This window comes from Eubalaena glacialis, chromosome 1 (assembly GCF_028564815.1).
Source record: "Eubalaena glacialis isolate mEubGla1 chromosome 1, mEubGla1.1.hap2.+ XY, whole genome shotgun sequence".
In the NCBI taxonomy this organism is placed as follows: domain Eukaryota; kingdom Metazoa; phylum Chordata; class Mammalia; order Artiodactyla; family Balaenidae; genus Eubalaena; species Eubalaena glacialis.
The window spans coordinates 93,188,452-93,211,067 of NC_083716.1; the positions used below are offsets into that span (position 1 = coordinate 93,188,452).

General features: G+C 73.2%; 10 non-coding genes and 12 pseudogenes across 10 annotated transcripts; all 22 read left to right on the top strand.

Annotated features, from left to right (window-relative positions):
- The first annotated feature begins 362 nt into the window (after positions 1-362).
- LOC133104798 (5S ribosomal RNA) lies at positions 363-481 on the top strand. The gene has a single exon (XR_009703734.1). It is a non-coding gene; the product is annotated as a 5S ribosomal RNA (ribosomal RNA).
- A 909-nt stretch (positions 482-1,390) lies between these two features.
- On the top strand, positions 1,391-1,509 carry LOC133077083 (5S ribosomal RNA; annotated as a pseudogene).
- A 910-nt stretch (positions 1,510-2,419) lies between these two features.
- Positions 2,420-2,538, top strand: LOC133101975 (5S ribosomal RNA). Its single transcript, XR_009702814.1, has one exon. It is a non-coding gene; the product is annotated as a 5S ribosomal RNA (ribosomal RNA).
- Positions 2,539-3,456: 918 nt separating this feature from the next.
- On the top strand, positions 3,457-3,575 carry LOC133104358 (5S ribosomal RNA). Its single transcript, XR_009703540.1, has one exon. It is a non-coding gene; the product is annotated as a 5S ribosomal RNA (ribosomal RNA).
- Positions 3,576-4,485: 910 nt separating this feature from the next.
- On the top strand, positions 4,486-4,604 carry LOC133077088 (5S ribosomal RNA; annotated as a pseudogene).
- A 910-nt stretch (positions 4,605-5,514) lies between these two features.
- Positions 5,515-5,633, top strand: LOC133101979 (5S ribosomal RNA). Its single transcript, XR_009702815.1, has one exon. It is a non-coding gene; the product is annotated as a 5S ribosomal RNA (ribosomal RNA).
- Positions 5,634-6,550: 917 nt separating this feature from the next.
- LOC133074578 (5S ribosomal RNA) lies at positions 6,551-6,669 on the top strand (annotated as a pseudogene).
- Positions 6,670-7,580: 911 nt separating this feature from the next.
- LOC133077093 (5S ribosomal RNA) lies at positions 7,581-7,699 on the top strand (annotated as a pseudogene).
- Positions 7,700-8,609: 910 nt separating this feature from the next.
- Positions 8,610-8,728, top strand: LOC133101983 (5S ribosomal RNA). The gene has a single exon (XR_009702818.1). It is a non-coding gene; the product is annotated as a 5S ribosomal RNA (ribosomal RNA).
- Positions 8,729-9,646: 918 nt separating this feature from the next.
- On the top strand, positions 9,647-9,765 carry LOC133104364 (5S ribosomal RNA). The gene has a single exon (XR_009703542.1). It is a non-coding gene; the product is annotated as a 5S ribosomal RNA (ribosomal RNA).
- A 911-nt stretch (positions 9,766-10,676) lies between these two features.
- Positions 10,677-10,795, top strand: LOC133077095 (5S ribosomal RNA; annotated as a pseudogene).
- A 910-nt stretch (positions 10,796-11,705) lies between these two features.
- Positions 11,706-11,824, top strand: LOC133101986 (5S ribosomal RNA). The gene has a single exon (XR_009702822.1). It is a non-coding gene; the product is annotated as a 5S ribosomal RNA (ribosomal RNA).
- Positions 11,825-12,741: 917 nt separating this feature from the next.
- Positions 12,742-12,860, top strand: LOC133074582 (5S ribosomal RNA; annotated as a pseudogene).
- A 911-nt stretch (positions 12,861-13,771) lies between these two features.
- LOC133077100 (5S ribosomal RNA) lies at positions 13,772-13,890 on the top strand (annotated as a pseudogene).
- A 910-nt stretch (positions 13,891-14,800) lies between these two features.
- On the top strand, positions 14,801-14,919 carry LOC133101992 (5S ribosomal RNA). Its single transcript, XR_009702823.1, has one exon. It is a non-coding gene; the product is annotated as a 5S ribosomal RNA (ribosomal RNA).
- Positions 14,920-15,836: 917 nt separating this feature from the next.
- LOC133074588 (5S ribosomal RNA) lies at positions 15,837-15,955 on the top strand (annotated as a pseudogene).
- Positions 15,956-16,866: 911 nt separating this feature from the next.
- Positions 16,867-16,985, top strand: LOC133077112 (5S ribosomal RNA; annotated as a pseudogene).
- Positions 16,986-17,895: 910 nt separating this feature from the next.
- LOC133102003 (5S ribosomal RNA) lies at positions 17,896-18,014 on the top strand. Its single transcript, XR_009702825.1, has one exon. It is a non-coding gene; the product is annotated as a 5S ribosomal RNA (ribosomal RNA).
- Positions 18,015-18,931: 917 nt separating this feature from the next.
- LOC133074593 (5S ribosomal RNA) lies at positions 18,932-19,050 on the top strand (annotated as a pseudogene).
- Positions 19,051-19,961: 911 nt separating this feature from the next.
- Positions 19,962-20,080, top strand: LOC133077117 (5S ribosomal RNA; annotated as a pseudogene).
- Positions 20,081-20,990: 910 nt separating this feature from the next.
- LOC133102006 (5S ribosomal RNA) lies at positions 20,991-21,109 on the top strand. The gene has a single exon (XR_009702826.1). It is a non-coding gene; the product is annotated as a 5S ribosomal RNA (ribosomal RNA).
- Positions 21,110-22,026: 917 nt separating this feature from the next.
- LOC133074600 (5S ribosomal RNA) lies at positions 22,027-22,145 on the top strand (annotated as a pseudogene).
- The last annotated feature ends 471 nt before the right edge of the window (positions 22,146-22,616 follow it).

Consider the following 22,616-nt stretch of genomic DNA (forward strand, 5'->3'; position numbering starts at 1 on the left):
CGTCGGGCAGGAGGGCCGGCCCGGGCTGCGGCTGGGCTGCGCCTAGCGCCGCGTGGGCGGGCAGAGGGGAGGCCCAAGGGACCGCGGGCCCCGGGCCCTGAAGCCTCCGGGGCCACGTCCCTGTGAGCGACGTGCGGGATCTGGGGCGGGGCGCCAAGCGCCGAACGGTTTGGTGGGTCCCGCCCGCCCTGGGCTGGGAGGTCGCCGAACCCTCCGCCACCCCCCTGGTACCCGAGGCCGCCGTTGCCCTGCCTGGGCGGGCGGCGGGGCCCTGCCGGGGCGGGCTGGCCGCCGGGCTGGCGGGGAGGCGCAAGCGCCAGCGAAGCTGGGCCTCAAGAGGCACTCCGCGGGCCCCTCTTAACGTCTACGGCCATACCACCCTGAACGCGCCAGAACTCGTCTGATCTCAGAAGCTAAGCAGGGTCGGGCCTGGTTAGTACTTGGATGGGAGACCGCCTGGGAATACCGGGTGCTGTAGGCTTCTTGCCTCCCGCTCCGCCTTCTCCTTTAGTCGCCCGCCGCCTCCGCCCCCGCCCCCGCCCCTGCCGGGCAGCGCTGCAGGCCCCACCTCCTCCGGCCCCTCCCACCACAGCGCGCCAGAGGGGGCGCTCCGCGCCGGCCTGGCCGGCCAGGCGGCCAGAAGGCGGCCCTGGAAGGCAGCCGCCACCCCAGCCGCTCCCGTGGTGGCTGGCCCGGACCCAGACTCCGCCGCAGGCCGGGGTGCCGTCCGTGCGGCCCACGAAGCCCTCGACCTGCACTTGGCCGCCCCCACCGGAGCCCAGCCGCGCCGCAGCCCCCTGTCTGCCCGTGTGTCTCTCCACAGCTCCCTCTGGAAAAAGCCCACCCTTTGCCACTTCGCCACGGCGAGAGTGGGAGCGGGGTTGTGGGCTGGGACCGGTTCGCTGGGCTGGCTAGACACCAGGCGCCGGGAACTTTGCTCGGCAGTTGGCGTGGGGGCAAGGGTGGCGTTGCTGTGTCTAAGGGGCCGTGCCGGCTCAATGGTGGCTCCCAGTGGCTTCGGGCCAACTGCCGTTGGGCAGGCGGGCCGGCCAGGCCGTGGCTGGGCTGCGCCTAGCACTGTGTGGATTGACAGGGTGGGGAATGCACAAGGGACCGAGGGCCACAGGCCCTTAAGCCTCCGGGGCCAAGTCCTGTGAGCGTTGAGCGGCTCTGGGGCGGAGGGCCAAGCGCCTACAGGCCTGGAGGGTCCCGCCTGACCTGAGCTGCGAAGTCGCCCACAACTCCACCACCCCCGGGCCCTCGAGGCCTCCTGTCGCTTGCCTGGGCGGACGGCAGGGCCGCGCCGGAGAGGGTTGGCTGCCGGGCTGGCGGTGAGTCGCCAGCACCAGCGAAGCTAAGCCTCAAGAGGCACACCGTGGCCCCCGCTGCATTCTACGGCCACACCTCCCTGAACGCACCACACCTCGTCTGATCTCGGAAGCTAATCAGGGTCTGGCCTGTTTCGTACCTGGATGGGAGACCACATGGGAATACCGAGTGCTGTAGGCTTTTTTGCCTCCCGCTCCGCCTTGACATTTAGTGGCCCGCGGCCGAGGCCGCCTCCGCCCCCGCTGAGCACCGCTGCAGGCCTCACCTCCTCACGTCCCTCCCAACACAGCGCGCCGGAGGGATCGCTCCCCGCCGAGCTGGCTGGACATGCGGCCAGAATGCGGCCCTGGAAGGCAGCCGCCACCCCAGCCGCTCCCGTGGTGGCTGGCCCGGACCCAGACTCCGCCGCAGGCCGGGGTGCCATCCGTGCGGCCCGCGAGGCCCTCGACCTGCACTTGGCCGCCCCCACCGGAGCCCAGCAGCGCCGCAGCCCCCTGTCTGCCCGTGTGTCTCTCCACAGCTCCCTCCGGAAAAAGCCCCCCCCTCCGCCGTTTCGCCACGGCCGGGGGTGGGAGCGGGGGCGGGGGCCGGGGCCGCTTCTCCGGGCCTGCCGGCCACCAGGGCCGGGGTCCTGTGCTCGGCGGGCGGCGTGGGGGCAAGGGGGGGCCTTGCTGGGGCTAAGGGGCCGTGCCCACTCCATGGTGGCTCCCAGTGGCTTCGGGCCAGGTGCTGCCCGGCCGGAGGGCCGGCCCGGCCGTGGCCGGGCTGCGCCTAACTCCGCGTGGGCGGGCAGGGGGGGATGCCCAAGGGACCGCGGCCGCCGGGCCCTGAAGCCTCCGGGGCCGCGTCCCTGTGAGCGTCGAGCGGGATCTGCGGCGGGGCGCCAAGCGCCGACGGGCCTGGAGCATCCCGCCCGCCCTGGGCTGCGAGGTGGCCCACCACTCCGCCACCCCCGGGTCCCCGAGGCCTCCTGTCGCCTGCCTGGGCGGGCGGCAGGGCCCTGCCGGAGAGGGCTGGCCGCCGGCATGGCGGTAAGGCGCAGGCGCCAGCGAAGCTGGGCCTCAAGAGGCACCGCGCGGGCCCCTCCTGCGTCTACGGCCATACCACCCTGAACGCGCCCGATCTCGTCTGATCTCGGAAGCTAAGCAGGGTCGGGCCTGGTTAGTACTTGGATGGGAGACCGCCTGGGAATACCGGGTGCTGTAGGCTTTTTGCCTCCCGCTCCGCCTTCTCCTTTAGTCGCCCGCCGCCTCCGCCCCCGCCCCCGCCCCCGCCCCCGCCGGGCACCGCTGCAGGCCCCACCTCCTCCGGCCCCTCCCACCACAGCGCGCCAGAGGGGGCGCTCCGCGCCGGCCTGGCCGGCCAGGCGGCCAGAAGGCGGCCCTGGAAGGCAGCCGCATCCCAGCCGCTCCCGGGGTGGCTGGCCTGAACCCAGACTCCGCCTCAGGCCCGGGTGCCGGCCGTGCGGCCCGCGAGCCCCTTGACCTGCACCTGGCCGCCCCCACTAGCGCCCAGCCCCGGCGCAGCCACCTATCTGCCGGTGTGTCTCTCCACAGCTCCCTCCGGAAAAAGCCCCCCCTCCGCCGTTTCGCCACGGCCGGGGGCGGGAGCGGGGGCGGGGGCCGGGGCCGGTGCTCCGGGCCGGCCGGCCACAAGGCGCCGGGTCCTGTGCTCGGCGGGTGGCGTGGGGGCAAGGGTGGCCTTGCTGGGGCTAAGGGGCCGTGCCGACTCAATGGTGGCTCCCAGTGGGTTAAGGGCCGACTGCCGTCGGGCAGGAGGGCCGGCCCGGGCTGCGGCTGGGCTGCGCCTAGCGCCGCGTGGGCGGGCAGAGGGGAGGCCCAAGGGACCGCGGGCCCCGGGCCCTGAAGCCTCCGGGGCCACGTCCCTGTGAGCGACGTGCGGGATCTGGGGCGGGGCGCCAAGCGCCGAACGGTTTGGTGGGTCCCGCCCGCCCTGGGCTGGGAGGTCGCCGAACCCTCCGCCACCCCCCTGGTACCCGAGGCCGCCGTTGCCCTGCCTGGGCGGGCGGCGGGGCCCTGCCGGGGCGGGCTGGCCGCCGGGCTGGCGGGGAGGCGCAAGCGCCAGCGAAGCTGGGCCTCAAGAGGCACTCCGCGGGCCCCTCTTAACGTCTACGGCCATACCACCCTGAACGCGCCCGAACTCGTCTGATCTCGGAAGCTAAGCAGGGTCGGGCCTGGTTAGTACTTGGATGGGAGACCGCCTGGGAATACCGGGTGCTGTAGGCTTCTTGCCTCCCGCTCCGCCTTCTCCTTTAGTCGCCCGCCGCCTCCGCCCCCGCCCCCGCCCCCGCCGGGCAGCGCTGCAGGCCCCACCTCCTCCGGCCCCTCCCACCACAGCGCGCCAGAGGGGGCGCTCCGCGCCGGCCTGGCCGGCCAGGCGGCCAGAAGGCGGCCCTGGAAGGCAGCCGCCACCCCAGCCGCTCCCGTGGTGGCTGGCCCGGACCCAGACTCCGCCGCAGGCCGGGGTGCCGTCCGTGCGGCCCACGAAGCCCTCGACCTGCACTTGGCCGCCCCCACCGGAGCCCAGCCGCGCCGCAGCCCCCTGTCTGCCCGTGTGTCTCTCCACAGCTCCCTCCGGAAAAAGCCCACCCTTTGCCACTTCGCCACGGCCGAGAGTGGGAGCGGGGTCGTGGGCTGGGACCGGTTCGCTGGGCTGGCTAGACACCAGGCGCCGGGAACTTTGCTCGGCAGTTGGCGTGGGGGCAAGGGTGGCGTTGCTGTGTCTAAGGGGCCGTGCCGGCTCAATGGTGGCTCCCAGTGGCTTCGGGCCGACTGCCGTTGGGCAGGCGGGCCGGCCAGGCCGTGGCTGGGCTGCGCCTAGCACTGTGTGGATTGACAGGGTGGGGAATGCACAAGGGACCGAGGGCCACAGGCCCTTAAGCCTCCGGGGCCAAGTCCTGTGAGCGTTGAGCGGCTCTGGGGCGGAGGGCCAAGCGCCTACAGGCCTGGAGGGTCCCGCCTGACCTGAGCTGCGAAGTCGCCCACAACTCCACCACCCCCGGGCCCTCGAGGCCTCCTGTCGCTTGCCTGGGCGGACGGCAGGGCCGCGCCGGAGAGGGTTGGCTGCCGGGCTGGCGGTGAGTCGCCAGCACCAGCGAAGCTAAGCCTCAAGAGGCACACCGTGGCCCCCGCTGCATTCTACGGCCACACCTCCCTGAACGCACCACACCTCGTCTGATCTCGGAAGCTAATCAGGGTCTGGCCTGTTTCGTACCTGGATGGGAGACCACATGGGAATACCGAGTGCTGTAGGCTTTTTTGCCTCCCGCTCCGCCTTGACATTTAGTGGCCCGCGGCCGAGGCCGCCTCCGCCCCCGCTGAGCACCGCTGCAGGCCTCACCTCCTCACGTCCCTCCCAACACAGCGCGCCGGAGGGATCGCTCCCCGCCGAGCTGGCTGGACATGCGGCCAGAATGCGGCCCTGGAAGGCAGCCGCCACCCCAGCCGCTCCCGTGGTGGCTGGCCCGGACCCAGACTCCGCCGCAGGCCGGGGTGCCGTCCGTGCGGCCCGCGAGGCCCTCGACCTGCACTTGGCCGCCCCCACCGGAGCCCAGCCGCGCCGCAGCCCCCTGTCTGCCCGTGTGTCTCTCCACAGCTCCCTCCGGAAAAAGCCCCCCCCTCCGCCGTTTCGCCACGGCCGGGGGCGGGAGCGGGGGCGGGGGCCGGGGCCGCTTCTCCGGGCCTGCCGGCCACCAGGGCCGGGGTCCTGTGCTCGGCGGGCGGCGTGGGGGCAAGGGGGGGCCTTGCTGGGGCTAAGGGGCCGTGCCCACTCCATGGTGGCTCCCAGTGGCTTCGGGCCAGCTGCTGCCCGGCCGGAGGGCCGGCCCGGCCGTGGCCGGGCTGCGCCTAACTCCGCGTGGGCGGGCAGGGGGGGATGCCCAAGGGACCGCGGCCGCCGGGCCCTGAAGCCTCCGGGGCCGCGTCCCTGTGAGCGTCGAGCGGGATCTGCGGCGGGGCGCCAAGCGCCGACGGGCCTGGAGCGTCCCGCCCGCCCTGGGCTGCGAGGTGGCCCACCACTCCGCCACCCCCGGGTCCCCGAGGCCTCCTGTCGCCTGCCTGGGCGGGCGGCAGGGCCCTGCCGGAGAGGGCTGGCCGCCGGCATGGCGGTAAGGCGCAGGCGCCAGCGAAGCTGGGCCTCAAGAGGCACCGCGCGGGCCCCTCCTGCGTCTACGGCCATACCACCCTGAACGCGCCCGATCTCGTCTGATCTCGGAAGCTAAGCAGGGTCGGGCCTGGTTAGTACTTGGATGGGAGACCGCCTGGGAATACCGGGTGCTGTAGGCTTTTTGCCTCCCGCTCCGCCTTCTCCTTTAGTCGCCCGCCGCCTCCGCCCCCGCCCCCGCCCCCGCCCCCGCCGGGCACCGCTGCAGGCCCCACCTCCTCCGGCCCCTCCCACCACAGCGCGCCAGAGGGGGCGCTCTCCGCCTGCCTGGCCGGCCAGGCGGCCAGAAGGCGGCCCTGGAAGGCAGCCGCATCCCAGCCGCTCCCGGGGTGGCTGGCCTGAACCCAGACTCCGCCTCAGGCCCGGGTGCCGGCCGTGCGGCCCGCGAGCCCCTTGACCTGCACCTGGCCGCCCCCACTAGCGCCCAGCCCCGGCGCAGCCACCTATCTGCCGGTGTGTCTCTCCACAGCTCCCTCCGGAAAAAGCCCCCCCTCCGCCGTTTCGCCACGGCCGAGTGCGGGAGCGGGGTCGTGGGCCAGGACTCGTTCTCCGAACCGGCCGACCACTAGGCACCGGGAACAGTGCTCGGCAGTTGGCGTGGATGCAAGTGTGGCCTTGCTGGCTGTAATGGGCCATGCCAACACAATGGTGGCTCCCAGTGGATTCGGGGCAACTGCCGTCGGGCAGGAGGGCCGGCCCGGCCACGGCTAGGTTGTGCCTAGCACTGCGTGAGTGGACAGGGTTGGTAATGCCCGAGGGACCTAGGGCCAAGGGACATTAAGCCTCCGGGGCCACGTCCTTGTGAGCATCAAGCGGGACCTGGGGCGGAGCGCCAAGCACCTACGGGCCTGGAGGATCCCGCCTGACCTGAGCTGCGAGGTCGCCCTTGACTATGCAACCCCTGGGTCCCTGAGGCCTCCTGTCGCCAGCCTGGGCGGGCGGCAGGGCCTTGCTGAAGAGGGCTGACCGCCGAGCAGGGAGCAAGTCGCCAGCACCAGCGAAGCAAAGCCTCAAGAGGCACCCCGTGGCCCCGGCTGCCCTCTAAGGCCATACCACCCTGAACGTGCCCCATCTCGTCTGATCGCGGAAGCTAAGCAGGGTCGGGCCTGGTTAGTACTTGGATGGGAGACCGCCTGGGAATACCGGGTGCTGTAGGCTTTTTGCCTCCCGCTCCGCCTTCTCCTTTAGTCGCCCGCCGCCTCCGCCGCCGCCCCCGCCCCCGCCGAGCAGCGCTGCAGGCCCCACCTCCTCCGGCCCCTCCCACCACAGCGCGCCAGAGGGGGCGCTCCGCGCCGGCCTGGCCGGCCAGGCGGCCAGAAGGCGGCCCTGGAAGGCAGCCGCCACCCCAGCCGCTCCCGTGGTGGCTGGCCCGGACCCAGACTCCGCCGCAGGCCGGGGTGCCGTCCGTGCGGCCCACGAAGCCCTCGACCTGCACTTGGCCGCCCCCACCGGAGCCCAGCCGCGCCGCAGCCCCCTGTCTGCCCGTGTGTATCTCCACAGCTCCCTCCGGAAAAAGCCCACCCTCCGCCGTTTCGCCACGGCCGGGGGCGGGAGCGGGGGCGGGGGCTGGGACCGGTTCGCTGGGCTGGCTAGACACCAGGCGCCGGGTCCTGTGCTCGGCGGGTGGCGTGGGGGCAAGGGTGGCCTTGCTGGGGCTAAGGGGCCGTGCCGGCTCAATGGTGGCTCCCAGTGGGTTAAGGGCCGACTGCCGTCGGGCAGGAGGGCCGGCCAGGCCGTGGCTGGGCTGCGCCTAGCACTGTGTGGATTGACAGGGTGGGGAATGCACAAGGGACCGAGGGCCACAGGCCCTTAAGCCTCCGGGGCCAAGTCCTGTGAGCGTTGAGCGGCTCTGGGGCGGAGGGCCAAGCGCCTACAGGCCTGGAGGGTCCCGCCTGACCTGAGCTGCGAAGTCGCCCACAACTCCACCACCCCCGGGCCCTCGAGGCCTCCTGTCGCTTGCCTGGGCGGACGGCAGGGCCGCGCCGGAGAGGGTTGGCTGCCGGGCTGGCGGTGAGTCGCCAGCACCAGCGAAGCTAAGCCTCAAGAGGCACACCGTGGCCCCCGCTGCATTCTACGGCCACACCTCCCTGAACGCACCACACCTCGTCTGATCTCGGAAGCTAATCAGGGTCTGGCCTGTTTCGTACCTGGATGGGAGACCACATGGGAATACCGAGTGCTGTAGGCTTTTTTGCCTCCCGCTCCGCCTTGACATTTAGTGGCCCGCGGCCGAGGCCGCCTCCGCCCCCGCTGAGCACCGCTGCAGGCCTCACCTCCTCACGTCCCTCCCAACACAGCGCGCCGGAGGGATCGCTCCCCGCCGAGCTGGCTGGACATGCGGCCAGAATGCGGCCCTGGAAGGCAGCCGCCACCCCAGCCGCTCCCGTGGTGGCTGGCCCGGACCCAGACTCCGCCGCAGGCCGGGGTGCCGTCCGTGCGGCCCGCGAGGCCCTCGACCTGCACTTGGCCGCCCCCACCGGAGCCCAGCCGCGCCGCAGCCCCCTGTCTGCCCGTGTGTCTCTCCACAGCTCCCTCCGGAAAAAGCCCCCCCCTCCGCCGTTTCGCCACGGCCGGGGGCGGGAGCGGGGGCGGGGGCCGGGGCCGCTTCTCCGGGCCTGCCGGCCACCAGGGCCGGGGTCCTGTGCTCGGCGGGCGGCGTGGGGGCAAGGGGGGGCCTTGCTGGGGCTAAGGGGCCGTGCCCACTCCATGGTGGCTCCCAGTGGCTTCGGGCCAGCTGCTGCCCGGCCGGAGGGCCGGCCCGGCCGTGGCCGGGCTGCGCCTAACTCCGCGTGGGCGGGCAGGGGGGGATGCCCAAGGGACCGCGGCCGCCGGGCCCTGAAGCCTCCGGGGCCGCGTCCCTGTGAGCGTCGAGCGGGATCTGCGGCGGGGCGCCAAGCGCCGACGGGCCTGGAGCGTCCCGCCCGCCCTGGGCTGCGAGGTGGCCCACCACTCCGCCACCCCCGGGTCCCCGAGGCCTCCTGTCGCCTGCCTGGGCGGGCGGCAGGGCCCTGCCGGAGAGGGCTGGCTGCCGGCATGGCGGTAAGGCGCAGGCGCCAGCGAAGCTGGGCCTCAAGAGGCACCGCGCGGGCCCCTCCTGCGTCTACGGCCATACCACCCTGAACGCGCCCGATCTCGTCTGATCTCGGAAGCTAAGCAGGGTCGGGCCTGGTTAGTACTTGGATGGGAGACCGCCTGGGAATACCGGGTGCTGTAGGCTTTTTGCCTCCCGCTCCGCCTTCTCCTTTAGTCGCCCGCCGCCTCCGCCCCCGCCCCCGCCCCCGCCCCCGCCGGGCACCGCTGCAGGCCCCACCTCCTCCGGCCCCTCCCACCACAGCGCGCCAGAGGGGGCGCTCTCCGCCTGCCTGGCCGGCCAGGCGGCCAGAAGGCGGCCCTGGAAGGCAGCCGCATCCCAGCCGCTCCCGGGGTGGCTGGCCTGAACCCAGACTCCGCCTCAGGCCCGGGTGCCGGCCGTGCGGCCCGCGAGCCCCTTGACCTGCACCTGGCCGCCCCCACTAGCGCCCAGCCCCGGCGCAGCCACCTATCTGCCGGTGTGTCTCTCCACAGCTCCCTCCGGAAAAAGCCCCCCCTCCGCCGTTTCGCCACGGCCGGGGGCGGGAGCGGGGGCGGGGGCCGGGGCCGGTGCTCCGGGCCGGCCGGCCACAAGGCGCCGGGTCCTGTGCTCGGCGGGTGGCGTGGGGGCAAGGGTGGCCTTGCTGGGGCTAAGGGGCCGTGCCGACTCAATGGTGGCTCCCAGTGGGTTAAGGGCCGACTGCCGTCGGGCAGGAGGGCCGGCCCGGGCTGCGGCTGGGCTGCGCCTAGCGCCGCGTGGGCGGGCAGAGGGGAGGCCCAAGGGACCGCGGGCCCCGGGCCCTGAAGCCTCCGGGGCCACGTCCCTGTGAGCGACGTGCGGGATCTGGGGCGGGGCGCCAAGCGCCGAACGGTTTGGTGGGTCCCGCCCGCCCTGGGCTGGGAGGTCGCCGAACCCTCCGCCACCCCCCTGGTACCCGAGGCCGCCGTTGCCCTGCCTGGGCGGGCGGCGGGGCCCTGCCGGGGCGGGCTGGCCGCCGGGCTGGCGGGGAGGCGCAAGCGCCAGCGAAGCTGGGCCTCAAGAGGCACTCCGCGGGCCCCTCTTAACGTCTACGGCCATACCACCCTGAACGCGCCCGAACTCGTCTGATCTCGGAAGCTAAGCAGGGTCGGGCCTGGTTAGTACTTGGATGGGAGACCGCCTGGGAATACCGGGTGCTGTAGGCTTCTTGCCTCCCGCTCCGCCTTCTCCTTTAGTCGCCCGCCGCCTCCGCCGCCGCCCCCGCCCCCGCCGAGCAGCGCTGCAGGCCCCACCTCCTCCGGCCCCTCCCACCACAGCGCGCCAGAGGGGGCGCTCCGCGCCGGCCTGGCCGGCCAGGCGGCCAGAAGGCGGCCCTGGAAGGCAGCCGCCACCCCAGCCGCTCCCGTGGTGGCTGGCCCGGACCCAGACTCCGCCGCAGGCCGGGGTGCCGTCCGTGCGGCCCACGAAGCCCTCGACCTGCACTTGGCCGCCCCCACCGGAGCCCAGCCGCGCCGCAGCCCCCTGTCTGCCCGTGTGTATCTCCACAGCTCCCTCCGGAAAAAGCCCACCCTCCGCCGTTTCGCCACGGCCGGGGGCGGGAGCGGGGGCGGGGGCTGGGACCGGTTCGCTGGGCTGGCTAGACACCAGGCGCCGGGTCCTGTGCTCGGCGGGTGGCGTGGGGGCAAGGGTGGCCTTGCTGGGGCTAAGGGGCCGTGCCGGCTCAATGGTGGCTCCCAGTGGGTTAAGGGCCGACTGCCGTCGGGCAGGAGGGCCGGCCAGGCCGTGGCTGGGCTGCGCCTAGCACTGTGTGGATTGACAGGGTGGGGAATGCACAAGGGACCGAGGGCCACAGGCCCTTAAGCCTCCGGGGCCAAGTCCTGTGAGCGTTGAGCGGCTCTGGGGCGGAGGGCCAAGCGCCTACAGGCCTGGAGGGTCCCGCCTGACCTGAGCTGCGAAGTCGCCCACAACTCCACCACCCCCGGGCCCTCGAGGCCTCCTGTCGCTTGCCTGGGCGGACGGCAGGGCCGCGCCGGAGAGGGTTGGCTGCCGGGCTGGCGGTGAGTCGCCAGCACCAGCGAAGCTAAGCCTCAAGAGGCACACCGTGGCCCCCGCTGCATTCTACGGCCACACCTCCCTGAACGCACCACACCTCGTCTGATCTCGGAAGCTAATCAGGGTCTGGCCTGTTTCGTACCTGGATGGGAGACCACATGGGAATACCGAGTGCTGTAGGCTTTTTTGCCTCCCGCTCCGCCTTGACATTTAGTGGCCCGCGGCCGAGGCCGCCTCCGCCCCCGCTGAGCACCGCTGCAGGCCTCACCTCCTCACGTCCCTCCCAACACAGCGCGCCGGAGGGATCGCTCCCCGCCGAGCTGGCTGGACATGCGGCCAGAATGCGGCCCTGGAAGGCAGCCGCCACCCCAGCCGCTCCCGTGGTGGCTGGCCCGGACCCAGACTCCGCCGCAGGCCGGGGTGCCGTCCGTGCGGCCCGCGAGGCCCTCGACCTGCACTTGGCCGCCCCCACCGGAGCCCAGCCGCGCCGCAGCCCCCTGTCTGCCCGTGTGTCTCTCCACAGCTCCCTCCGGAAAAAGCCCCCCCCTCCGCCGTTTCGCCACGGCCGGGGGCGGGAGCGGGGGCGGGGGCCGGGGCCGCTTCTCCGGGCCTGCCGGCCACCAGGGCCGGGGTCCTGTGCTCGGCGGGCGGCGTGGGGGCAAGGGGGGGCCTTGCTGGGGCTAAGGGGCCGTGCCCACTCCATGGTGGCTCCCAGTGGCTTCGGGCCAGCTGCTGCCCGGCCGGAGGGCCGGCCCGGCCGTGGCCGGGCTGCGCCTAACTCCGCGTGGGCGGGCAGGGGGGGATGCCCAAGGGACCGCGGCCGCCGGGCCCTGAAGCCTCCGGGGCCGCGTCCCTGTGAGCGTCGAGCGGGATCTGCGGCGGGGCGCCAAGCGCCGACGGGCCTGGAGCGTCCCGCCCGCCCTGGGCTGCGAGGTGGCCCACCACTCCGCCACCCCCGGGTCCCCGAGGCCTCCTGTCGCCTGCCTGGGCGGGCGGCAGGGCCCTGCCGGAGAGGGCTGGCCGCCGGCATGGCGGTAAGGCGCAGGCGCCAGCGAAGCTGGGCCTCAAGAGGCACCGCGCGGGCCCCTCCTGCGTCTACGGCCATACCACCCTGAACGCGCCCGATCTCGTCTGATCTCGGAAGCTAAGCAGGGTCGGGCCTGGTTAGTACTTGGATGGGAGACCGCCTGGGAATACCGGGTGCTGTAGGCTTTTTGCCTCCCGCTCCGCCTTCTCCTTTAGTCGCCCGCCGCCTCCGCCCCCGCCCCCGCCCCCGCCCCCGCCGGGCACCGCTGCAGGCCCCACCTCCTCCGGCCCCTCCCACCACAGCGCGCCAGAGGGGGCGCTCTCCGCCTGCCTGGCCGGCCAGGCGGCCAGAAGGCGGCCCTGGAAGGCAGCCGCATCCCAGCCGCTCCCGGGGTGGCTGGCCTGAACCCAGACTCCGCCTCAGGCCCGGGTGCCGGCCGTGCGGCCCGCGAGCCCCTTGACCTGCACCTGGCCGCCCCCACTAGCGCCCAGCCCCGGCGCAGCCACCTATCTGCCGGTGTGTCTCTCCACAGCTCCCTCCGGAAAAAGCCCCCCCTCCGCCGTTTCGCCACGGCCGAGTGCGGGAGCGGGGTCGTGGGCCAGGACTCGTTCTCCGAACCGGCCGACCACTAGGCACCGGGAACAGTGCTCGGCAGTTGGCGTGGATGCAAGTGTGGCCTTGCTGGCTGTAATGGGCCATGCCAACACAATGGTGGCTCCCAGTGGATTCGGGGCAACTGCCGTCGGGCAGGAGGGCCGGCCCGGCCACGGCTAGGTTGTGCCTAGCACTGCGTGAGTGGACAGGGTTGGTAATGCCCGAGGGACCTAGGGCCAAGGGACATTAAGCCTCCGGGGCCACGTCCTTGTGAGCATCAAGCGGGACCTGGGGCGGAGCGCCAAGCACCTACGGGCCTGGAGGATCCCGCCTGACCTGAGCTGCGAGGTCGCCCTTGACTATGCAACCCCTGGGTCCCTGAGGCCTCCTGTCGCCAGCCTGGGCGGGCGGCAGGGCCTTGCTGAAGAGGGCTGACCGCCGAGCAGGGAGCAAGTCGCCAGCACCAGCGAAGCAAAGCCTCAAGAGGCACCCCGTGGCCCCGGCTGCCCTCTAAGGCCATACCACCCTGAACGTGCCCCATCTCGTCTGATCGCGGAAGCTAAGCAGGGTCGGGCCTGGTTAGTACTTGGATGGGAGACCGCCTGGGAATACCGGGTGCTGTAGGCTTTTTGCCTCCCGCTCCGCCTTCTCCTTTAGTCGCCCGCCGCCTCCGCCGCCGCCCCCGCCCCCGCCGAGCAGCGCTGCAGGCCCCACCTCCTCCGGCCCCTCCCACCACAGCGCGCCAGAGGGGGCGCTCCGCGCCGGCCTGGCCGGCCAGGCGGCCAGAAGGCGGCCCTGGAAGGCAGCCGCCACCCCAGCCGCTCCCGTGGTGGCTGGCCCGGACCCAGACTCCGCCGCAGGCCGGGGTGCCGTCCGTGCGGCCCACGAAGCCCTCGACCTGCACTTGGCCGCCCCCACCGGAGCCCAGCCGCGCCGCAGCCCCCTGTCTGCCCGTGTGTATCTCCACAGCTCCCTCCGGAAAAAGCCCACCCTCCGCCGTTTCGCCACGGCCGGGGGCGGGAGCGGGGGCGGGGGCTGGGACCGGTTCGCTGGGCTGGCTAGACACCAGGCGCCGGGTCCTGTGCTCGGCGGGTGGCGTGGGGGCAAGGGTGGCCTTGCTGGGGCTAAGGGGCCGTGCCGGCTCAATGGTGGCTCCCAGTGGGTTAAGGGCCGACTGCCGTCGGGCAGGAGGGCCGGCCAGGCCGTGGCTGGGCTGCGCCTAGCACTGTGTGGATTGACAGGGTGGGGAATGCACAAGGGACCGAGGGCCACAGGCCCTTAAGCCTCCGGGGCCAAGTCCTGTGAGCGTTGAGCGGCTCTGGGGCGGAGGGCCAAGCGCCTACAGGCCTGGAGGGTCCCGCCTGACCTGAGCTGCGAAGTCGCCCACAACTCCACCACCCCCGGGCCCTCGAGGCCTCCTGTCGCTTGCCTGGGCGGACGGCAGGGCCGCGCCGGAGAGGGTTGGCTGCCGGGCTGGCGGTGAGTCGCCAGCACCAGCGAAGCTAAGCCTCAAGAGGCACACCGTGGCCCCCGCTGCATTCTACGGCCACACCTCCCTGAACGCACCACACCTCGTCTGATCTCGGAAGCTAATCAGGGTCTGGCCTGTTTCGTACCTGGATGGGAGACCACATGGGAATACCGAGTGCTGTAGGCTTTTTTGCCTCCCGCTCCGCCTTGACATTTAGTGGCCCGCGGCCGAGGCCGCCTCCGCCCCCGCTGAGCACCGCTGCAGGCCTCACCTCCTCACGTCCCTCCCAACACAGCGCGCCGGAGGGATCGCTCCCCGCCGAGCTGGCTGGACATGCGGCCAGAATGCGGCCCTGGAAGGCAGCCGCCACCCCAGCCGCTCCCGTGGTGGCTGGCCCGGACCCAGACTCCGCCGCAGGCCGGGGTGCCGTCCGTGCGGCCCGCGAGGCCCTCGACCTGCACTTGGCCGCCCCCACCGGAGCCCAGCCGCGCCGCAGCCCCCTGTCTGCCCGTGTGTCTCTCCACAGCTCCCTCCGGAAAAAGCCCCCCCCTCCGCCGTTTCGCCACGGCCGGGGGCGGGAGCGGGGGCGGGGGCCGGGGCCGCTTCTCCGGGCCTGCCGGCCACCAGGGCCAGGGTCCTGTGCTCGGCGGGCGGCGTGGGGGCAAGGGGGGGCCTTGCTGGGGCTAAGGGGCCGTGCCCACTCCATGGTGGCTCCCAGTGGCTTCGGGCCAGCTGCTGCCCGGCCGGAGGGCCGGCCCGGCCGTGGCCGGGCTGCGCCTAACTCCGCGTGGGCGGGCAGGGGGGGATGCCCAAGGGACCGCGGCCGCCGGGCCCTGAAGCCTCCGGGGCCGCGTCCCTGTGAGCGTCGAGCGGGATCTGCGGCGGGGCGCCAAGCGCCGACGGGCCTGGAGCGTCCCGCCCGCCCTGGGCTGCGAGGTGGCCCACCACTCCGCCACCCCCGGGTCCCCGAGGCCTCCTGTCGCCTGCCTGGGCGGGCGGCAGGGCCCTGCCGGAGAGGGCTGGCCGCCGGCATGGCGGTAAGGCGCAGGCGCCAGCGAAGCTGGGCCTCAAGAGGCACCGCGCGGGCCCCTCCTGCGTCTACGGCCATACCACCCTGAACGCGCCCGATCTCGTCTGATCTCGGAAGCTAAGCAGGGTCGGGCCTGGTTAGTACTTGGATGGGAGACCGCCTGGGAATACCGGGTGCTGTAGGCTTTTTGCCTCCCGCTCCGCCTTCTCCTTTAGTCGCCCGCCGCCTCCGCCCCCGCCCCCGCCCCCGCCCCCGCCGGGCACCGCTGCAGGCCCCACCTCCTCCGGCCCCTCCCACCACAGCGCGCCAGAGGGGGCGCTCTCCGCCTGCCTGGCCGGCCAGGCGGCCAGAAGGCGGCCCTGGAAGGCAGCCGCATCCCAGCCGCTCCCGGGGTGGCTGGCCTGAACCCAGACTCCGCCTCAGGCCCGGGTGCCGGCCGTGCGGCCCGCGAGCCCCTTGACCTGCACCTGGCCGCCCCCACTAGCGCCCAGCCCCGGCGCAGCCACCTATCTGCCGGTGTGTCTCTCCACAGCTCCCTCCGGAAAAAGCCCCCCCTCCGCCGTTTCGCCACGGCCGAGTGCGGGAGCGGGGTCGTGGGCCAGGACTCGTTCTCCGAACCGGCCGACCACTAGGCACCGGGAACAGTGCTCGGCAGTTGGCGTGGATGCAAGTGTGGCCTTGCTGGCTGTAATGGGCCATGCCAACACAATGGTGGCTCCCAGTGGATTCGGGGCAACTGCCGTCGGGCAGGAGGGCCGGCCCGGCCACGGCTAGGTTGTGCCTAGCACTGCGTGAGTGGACAGGGTTGGTAATGCCCGAGGGACCTAGGGCCAAGGGACATTAAGCCTCCGGGGCCACGTCCTTGTGAGCATCAAGCGGGACCTGGGGCGGAGCGCCAAGCACCTACGGGCCTGGAGGATCCCGCCTGACCTGAGCTGCGAGGTCGCCCTTGACTATGCAACCCCTGGGTCCCTGAGGCCTCCTGTCGCCAGCCTGGGCGGGCGGCAGGGCCTTGCTGAAGAGGGCTGACCGCCGAGCAGGGAGCAAGTCGCCAGCACCAGCGAAGCAAAGCCTCAAGAGGCACCCCGTGGCCCCGGCTGCCCTCTAAGGCCATACCACCCTGAACGTGCCCCATCTCGTCTGATCGCGGAAGCTAAGCAGGGTCGGGCCTGGTTAGTACTTGGATGGGAGACCGCCTGGGAATACCGGGTGCTGTAGGCTTTTTGCCTCCCGCTCCGCCTTCTCCTTTAGTCGCCCGCCGCCTCCGCCGCCGCCCCCGCCCCCGCCGAGCAGCGCTGCAGGCCCCACCTCCTCCGGCCCCTCCCACCACAGCGCGCCAGAGGGGGCGCTCCGCGCCGGCCTGGCCGGCCAGGCGGCCAGAAGGCGGCCCTGGAAGGCAGCCGCCACCCCAGCCGCTCCCGTGGTGGCTGGCCCGGACCCAGACTCCGCCGCAGGCCGGGGTGCCGTCCGTGCGGCCCACGAAGCCCTCGACCTGCACTTGGCCGCCCCCACCGGAGCCCAGCCGCGCCGCAGCCCCCTGTCTGCCCGTGTGTATCTCCACAGCTCCCTCCGGAAAAAGCCCACCCTCCGCCGTTTCGCCACGGCCGGGGGCGGGAGCGGGGGCGGGGGCTGGGACCGGTTCGCTGGGCTGGCTAGACACCAGGCGCCGGGTCCTGTGCTCGGCGGGTGGCGTGGGGGCAAGGGTGGCCTTGCTGGGGCTAAGGGGCCGTGCCGGCTCAATGGTGGCTCCCAGTGGGTTAAGGGCCGACTGCCGTCGGGCAGGAGGGCCGGCCAGGCCGTGGCTGGGCTGCGCCTAGCACTGTGTGGATTGACAGGGTGGGGAATGCACAAGGGACCGAGGGCCACAGGCCCTTAAGCCTCCGGGGCCAAGTCCTGTGAGCGTTGAGCGGCTCTGGGGCGGAGGGCCAAGCGCCTACAGGCCTGGAGGGTCCCGCCTGACCTGAGCTGCGAAGTCGCCCACAACTCCACCACCCCCGGGCCCTCGAGGCCTCCTGTCGCTTGCCTGGGCGGACGGCAGGGCCGCGCCGGAGAGGGTTGGCTGCCGGGCTGGCGGTGAGTCGCCAGCACCAGCGAAGCTAAGCCTCAAGAGGCACACCGTGGCCCCCGCTGCATTCTACGGCCACACCTCCCTGAACGCACCACACCTCGTCTGATCTCGGAAGCTAATCAGGGTCTGGCCTGTTTCGTACCTGGATGGGAGACCACATGGGAATACCGAGTGCTGTAGGCTTTTTTGCCTCCCGCTCCGCCTTGACATTTAGTGGCCCGCGGCCGAGGCCGCCTCCGCCCCCGCTGAGCACCGCTGCAGGCCTCACCTCCTCACGTCCCTCCCAACACAGCGCGCCGGAGGGATCGCTCCCCGCCGAGCTGGCTGGACATGCGGCCAGAATGCGGCCCTGGAAGGCAGCCGCCACCCCAGCCGCTCCCGTGGTGGCTGGCCCGGACCCAGACTCCGCCGCAGGCCGGGGTGCCGTCCGTGCGGCCCGCGAGGCCCTCGACCTGCACTTGGCCGCCCCCACCGGAGCCCAGCCGCGCCGCAGCCCCCTGTCTGCCCGTGTGTCTCTCCACAGCTCCCTCCGGAAAAAGCCCCCCCCTCCGCCGTTTCGCCACGGCCGGGGGCGGGAGCGGGGGCGGGGGCCGGGGCCGCTTCTCCGGGCCTGCCGGCCACCAGGGCCGGGGTCCTGTGCTCGGCGGGCGGCGTGGGGGCAAGGGGGGGCCTTGCTGGGGCTAAGGGGCCGTGCCCACTCCATGGTGGCTCCCAGTGGCTTCGGGCCAGCTGCTGCCCGGCCGGAGGGCCGGCCCGGCCGTGGCCGGGCTGCGCCTAACTCCGCGTGGGCGGGCAGGGGGGGATGCCCAAGGGACCGCGGCCGCCGGGCCCTGAAGCCTCCGGGGCCGCGTCCCTGTGAGCGTCGAGCGGGATCTGCGGCGGGGCGCCAAGCGCCGACGGGCCTGGAGCGTCCCGCCCGCCCTGGGCTGCGAGGTGGCCCACCACTCCGCCACCCCCGGGTCCCCGAGGCCTCCTGTCGCCTGCCTGGGCGGGCGGCAGGGCCCTGCCGGAGAGGGCTGGCCGCCGGCATGGCGGTAAGGCGCAGGCGCCAGCGAAGCTGGGCCTCAAGAGGCACCGCGCGGGCCCCTCCTGCGTCTACGGCCATACCACCCTGAACGCGCCCGATCTCGTCTGATCTCGGAAGCTAAGCAGGGTCGGGCCTGGTTAGTACTTGGATGGGAGACCGCCTGGGAATACCGGGTGCTGTAGGCTTTTTGCCTCCCGCTCCGCCTTCTCCTTTAGTCGCCCGCCGCCTCCGCCCCCGCCCCCGCCCCCGCCCCCGCCGGGCACCGCTGCAGGCCCCACCTCCTCCGGCCCCTCCCACCACAGCGCGCCAGAGGGGGCGCTCTCCGCCTGCCTGGCCGGCCAGGCGGCCAGAAGGCGGCCCTGGAAGGCAGCCGCATCCCAGCCGCTCCCGGGGTGGCTGGCCTGAACCCAGACTCCGCCTCAGGCCCGGGTGCCGGCCGTGCGGCCCGCGAGCCCCTTGACCTGCACCTGGCCGCCCCCACTAGCGCCCAGCCCCGGCGCAGCCACCTATCTGCCGGTGTGTCTCTCCACAGCTCCCTCCGGAAAAAGCCCCCCCTCCGCCGTTTCGCCACGGCCGAGTGCGGGAGCGGGGTCGTGGGCCAGGACTCGTTCTCCGAACCGGCCGACCACTAGGCACCGGGAACAGTGCTCGGCAGTTGGCGTGGATGCAAGTGTGGCCTTGCTGGCTGTAATGGGCCATGCCAACACAATGGTGGCTCCCAGTGGATTCGGGGCAACTGCCGTCGGGCAGGAGGGCCGGCCCGGCCACGGCTAGGTTGTGCCTAGCACTGCGTGAGTGGACAGGGTTGGTAATGCCCGAGGGACCTAGGGCCAAGGGACATTAAGCCTCCGGGGCCACGTCCTTGTGAGCATCAAGCGGGACCTGGGGCGGAGCGCCAAGCACCTACGGGCCTGGAGGATCCCGCCTGACCTGAGCTGCGAGGTCGCCCTTGACTATGCAACCCCTGGGTCCCTGAGGCCTCCTGTCGCCAGCCTGGGCGGGCGGCAGGGCCTTGCTGAAGAGGGCTGACCGCCGAGCAGGGAGCAAGTCGCCAGCACCAGCGAAGCAAAGCCTCAAGAGGCACCCCGTGGCCCCGGCTGCCCTCTAAGGCCATACCACCCTGAACGTGCCCCATCTCGTCTGATCGCGGAAGCTAAGCAGGGTCGGGCCTGGTTAGTACTTGGATGGGAGACCGCCTGGGAATACCGGGTGCTGTAGGCTTTTTGCCTCCCGCTCCGCCTTCTCCTTTAGTCGCCCGCCGCCTCCGCCGCCGCCCCCGCCCCCGCCGAGCAGCGCTGCAGGCCCCACCTCCTCCGGCCCCTCCCACCACAGCGCGCCAGAGGGGGCGCTCCGCGCCGGCCTGGCCGGCCAGGCGGCCAGAAGGCGGCCCTGGAAGGCAGCCGCCACCCCAGCCGCTCCCGTGGTGGCTGGCCCGGACCCAGACTCCGCCGCAGGCCGGGGTGCCGTCCGTGCGGCCCACGAAGCCCTCGACCTGCACTTGGCCGCCCCCACCGGAGCCCAGCCGCGCCGCAGCCCCCTGTCTGCCCGTGTGTATCTCCACAGCTCCCTCCGGAAAAAGCCCACCCTCCGCCGTTTCGCCACGGCCGGGGGCGGGAGCGGGGGCGGGGGCTGGGACCGGTTCGCTGGGCTGGCTAGACACCAGGCGCCGGGTCCTGTGCTCGGCGGGTGGCGTGGGGGCAAGGGTGGCCTTGCTGGGGCTAAGGGGCCGTGCCGGCTCAATGGTGGCTCCCAGTGGGTTAAGGGCCGACTGCCGTCGGGCAGGAGGGCCGGCCAGGCCGTGGCTGGGCTGCGCCTAGCACTGTGTGGATTGACAGGGTGGGGAATGCACAAGGGACCGAGGGCCACAGGCCCTTAAGCCTCCGGGGCCAAGTCCTGTGAGCGTTGAGCGGCTCTGGGGCGGAGGGCCAAGCGCCTACAGGCCTGGAGGGTCCCGCCTGACCTGAGCTGCGAAGTCGCCCACAACTCCACCACCCCCGGGCCCTCGAGGCCTCCTGTCGCTTGCCTGGGCGGACGGCAGGGCCGCGCCGGAGAGGGTTGGCTGCCGGGCTGGCGGTGAGTCGCCAGCACCAGCGAAGCTAAGCCTCAAGAGGCACACCGTGGCCCCCGCTGCATTCTACGGCCACACCTCCCTGAACGCACCACACCTCGTCTGATCTCGGAAGCTAATCAGGGTCTGGCCTGTTTCGTACCTGGATGGGAGACCACATGGGAATACCGAGTGCTGTAGGCTTTTTTGCCTCCCGCTCCGCCTTGACATTTAGTGGCCCGCGGCCGAGGCCGCCTCCGCCCCCGCTGAGCACCGCTGCAGGCCTCACCTCCTCACGTCCCTCCCAACACAGCGCGCCGGAGGGATCGCTCCCCGCCGAGCTGGCTGGACATGCGGCCAGAATGCGGCCCTGGAAGGCAGCCGCCACCCCAGCCGCTCCCGTGGTGGCTGGCCCGGACCCAGACTCCGCCGCAGGCCGGGGTGCCGTCCGTGCGGCCCGCGAGGCCCTCGACCTGCACTTGGCCGCCCCCACCGGAGCCCAGCCGCGCCGCAGCCCCCTGTCTGCCCGTGTGTCTCTCCACAGCTCCCTCCGGAAAAAGCCCCCCCCTCCGCCGTTTCGCCACGGCCGGGGGCGGGAGCGGGGGCGGGGGCCGGGGCCGCTTCTCCGGGCCTGCCGGCCACCAGGGCCGGGGTCCTGTGCTCGGCGGGCGGCGTGGGGGCAAGGGGGGGCCTTGCTGGGGCTAAGGGGCCGTGCCCACTCCATGGTGGCTCCCAGTGGCTTCGGGCCAGCTGCTGCCCGGCCGGAGGGCCGGCCCGGCCGTGGCCGGGCTGCGCCTAACTCCGCGTGGGCGGGCAGGGGGGGATGCCCAAGGGACCGCGGCCGCCGGGCCCTGAAGCCTCCGGGGCCGCGTCCCTGTGAGCGTCGAGCGGGATCTGCGGCGGGGCGCCAAGCGCCGACGGGCCTGGAGCGTCCCGCCCGCCCTGGGCTGCGAGGTGGCCCACCACTCCGCCACCCCCGGGTCCCCGAGGCCTCCTGTCGCCTGCCTGGGCGGGCGGCAGGGCCCTGCCGGAGAGGGCTGGCCGCCGGCATGGCGGTAAGGCGCAGGCGCCAGCGAAGCTGGGCCTCAAGAGGCACCGCGCGGGCCCCTCCTGCGTCTACGGCCATACCACCCTGAACGCGCCCGATCTCGTCTGATCTCGGAAGCTAAGCAGGGTCGGGCCTGGTTAGTACTTGGATGGGAGACCGCCTGGGAATACCGGGTGCTGTAGGCTTTTTGCCTCCCGCTCCGCCTTCTCCTTTAGTCGCCCGCCGCCTCCGCCCCCGCCCCCGCCCCCGCCCCCGCCGGGCACCGCTGCAGGCCCCACCTCCTCCGGCCCCTCCCACCACAGCGCGCCAGAGGGGGCGCTCTCCGCCTGCCTGGCCGGCCAGGCGGCCAGAAGGCGGCCCTGGAAGGCAGCCGCATCCCAGCCGCTCCCGGGGTGGCTGGCCTGAACCCAGACTCCGCCTCAGGCCCGGGTGCCGGCCGTGCGGCCCGCGAGCCCCTTGACCTGCACCTGGCCGCCCCCACTAGCGCCCAGCCCCGGCGCAGCCACCTATCTGCCGGTGTGTCTCTCCACAGCTCCCTCCGGAAAAAGCCCCCCCTCCGCCGTTTCGCCACGGCCGAGTGCGGGAGCGGGGTCGTGGGCCAGGACTCGTTCTCCGAACCGGCCGACCACTAGGCACCGGGAACAGTGCTCGGCAGTTGGCGTGGATGCAAGTGTGGCCTTGCTGGCTGTAATGGGCCATGCCAACACAATGGTGGCTCCCAGTGGATTCGGGGCAACTGCCGTCGGGCAGGAGGGCCGGCCCGGCCACGGCTAGGTTGTGCCTAGCACTGCGTGAGTGGACAGGGTTGGTAATGCCCGAGGGACCTAGGGCCAAGGGACATTAAGCCTCCGGGGCCACGTCCTTGTGAGCATCAAGCGGGACCTGGGGCGGAGCGCCAAGCACCTACGGGCCTGGAGGATCCCGCCTGACCTGAGCTGCGAGGTCGCCCTTGACTATGCAACCCCTGGGTCCCTGAGGCCTCCTGTCGCCAGCCTGGGCGGGCGGCAGGGCCTTGCTGAAGAGGGCTGACCGCCGAGCAGGGAGCAAGTCGCCAGCACCAGCGAAGCAAAGCCTCAAGAGGCACCCCGTGGCCCCGGCTGCCCTCTAAGGCCATACCACCCTGAACGTGCCCCATCTCGTCTGATCGCGGAAGCTAAGCAGGGTCGGGCCTGGTTAGTACTTGGATGGGAGACCGCCTGGGAATACCGGGTGCTGTAGGCTTTTTGCCTCCCGCTCCGCCTTCTCCTTTAGTCGCCCGCCGCCTCCGCCGCCGCCCCCGCCCCCGCCGAGCAGCGCTGCAGGCCCCACCTCCTCCGGCCCCTCCCACCACAGCGCGCCAGAGGGGGCGCTCCGCGCCGGCCTGGCCGGCCAGGCGGCCAGAAGGCGGCCCTGGAAGGCAGCCGCCACCCCAGCCGCTCCCGTGGTGGCTGGCCCGGACCCAGACTCCGCCGCAGGCCGGGGTGCCGTCCGTGCGGCCCACGAAGCCCTCGACCTGCACTTGGCCGCCCCCACCGGAGCCCAGCCGCGCCGCAGCCCCCTGTCTGCCCGTGTGTATCTCCACAGCTCCCTCCGGAAAAAACCCACCCTCCGCCGTTTCGCCACGGCCGGGGGCGGGAGCGGGGGCGGGGGCTGGGACCGGTTCGCTGGGCTGGCTAGACACCAGGCGCCGGGTCCTGTGCTCGGCGGGTGGCG